At 54.6% G+C, this 1,893-nt stretch overlaps 1 pseudogene; it reads left to right on the top strand.

Annotated features, from left to right (window-relative positions):
* The first annotated feature begins 508 nt into the window (after nucleotides 1–508).
* On the top strand, nucleotides 509–1,890 carry LOC106118735 (uncharacterized; annotated as a pseudogene).
* The last annotated feature ends 3 nt before the right edge of the window (nucleotides 1,891–1,893 follow it).

Below are 1,893 nucleotides of genomic sequence, written 5' to 3'. Positions count from 1 at the left end.
TCTTGGAATTTTAGGCGTTTGACCGACGCGTCCTTGACCTAGAAATATACTAAGTCGCCATGTACGGAGATAAACTGTCTCGCCTTGTAATGATTTTTTATAGGGGTAGAGCAATAACAACATCGGTTGAAGGAATATTCCTTGACCGGTGCAATACCACGACCGCACAATACAGGCGTCAATTAGAAGCAATTATACGATTCGTTTGAAGAGAATGCGTTTTAGAAGCCTAATTTAAGAGCTTAGCATCTTAGCTTAAGAGTGGTAGAACCCGCTTTAACATCTTCGCACGAATTTGGCCAGGTTCGCCCGGTGAAATACCACCACCACACAGAAAACAGGCGTGAAGTGGAAGAAATTCCGCGTTTCGTCTGATGAGTGTGGTCCCGGAGGCCCAACCCCCCCCCCCTTTAATACAGCATGGCAGTGGTATTGAAAGAGAAAGTACCCCAGGGGGGTACCAAAACCACTGGTTTTGGAGAATCCCCCTCCGCGCGCTTACGCCTGAACTCCCGCTTGGAGTCTGGGGGGAAAGCGCGCGGGCCGCCCTGCGTATTCTGGGGGGGGCAACATTCCGCTCGCTCGCTGTAGAGGCCGGGGCAAACGAGGCCAGGCACTTCCACCCCCTGCCACCCACGCAGTGGACCTCTGCAATATCAGGGGACTCCATTCCAACTTGGAGGCCGTTCATTACCATCTCCGGACGGCCAAGCCGGCCTTGCTTTTTCTTACCGAGACACAGATATCCTCTCCGGCGGACACATCGTACTTATCCTGCCCCGGATACAGACTGGAACACTCCCTTTTGCCCCGGGCTGGGGTATGCGTGTACGTCAGAGAGGATGTCTGTTCTCGTCGCCTCAGCCTTCTTGAAGGTAGGGACCTATCTCTTTTGTGGCTGCGCGTAGATGGCGATGTCCATCCGCGGGTCTACGCGTGCCTCTATAGGTCCCATAGCGGTAATGCCGAAACAGACCGACTCATGGAGCAAGTCCAAACGGCTACAGATTCCGTTCTGGCACAGATCCCCTCCGCTGAAATCGTGGTACTTGGCGACTTCAACGCCCACCATGCCGATTGGCTTGGCTCTCGTACCACCGACCATGCGGGGAGATCTGTCCACGACTTTGCCTTGTCTTATGATCTGACGCAGCTGGTCGCCGCGCCCACGCGAATCCCTGATGTGGCAGATCATACGCCTTCCCTGTTGGACCTTCTGCTGACCTCTCATCCGGACAGCTATCAGGTTTCTGTCGACGCCCCCTTGGGCTCGTCGGACCACTGCCTGATCCGGACTTCAGTGCCTATCTCTGCCCACGGTTTAAGCCGAATGGCTTTCGCCGAGTGTGGCACTACAGGTCGGCAGACTGGGATGAGATGCGGTCCTTTTTTGCATCCTACCCATGGGAGCGAGTTTGCTTCAGTCTGGATGATCCCGACGCTGTTGCCGACTCTGTCGCCGATGTGGTGCTTCAGGGGATGGATCTTTTTATTCCGTCTTCTGTTATGCCCATCGGGGGCAGTTCTCGGCCCTGGTTTGGTAAGTCCTTCAAATTAGCCGCGCGCTACAAGCAGGATTGTTATCGAGCCTGGGCTGAGGCGTCAGCAGCTAGGGATGTAAATACCAGCCAGCTTAAAAAGAAGTATAACTCTGCCTCCAGGTCCTTCAAAAGAGTGATTGCCAAGGCAAAGTTAGAACACGTGGCCAGCATTGGTGAGAGGCTAGTGCACCTTCCTTCGGGAACTCGCGCGTTCTGGTCTCTTACCAAGGCTGTCCAGGGGAACTTCTGTAAGCCGTCCCTACCATCTTTGCGCAGGGGGGACGACTCGTTGGCCCACACCGCAAAAGAGAAAGCCGATCTCCTGGGCTCTCTTTTTGCGGCCAACTCGACT

This window comes from Papilio xuthus, unplaced genomic scaffold, assembly GCF_000836235.2.
Source record: "Papilio xuthus unplaced genomic scaffold, Pxut_1.1 DF827567.1, whole genome shotgun sequence".
NCBI lineage: Eukaryota > Metazoa > Arthropoda > Insecta > Lepidoptera > Papilionidae > Papilio > Papilio xuthus.
The sequence above is the reverse complement of the archived record's forward strand: the minus strand, read 5'-3'. Positions and strand labels throughout refer to the sequence as shown.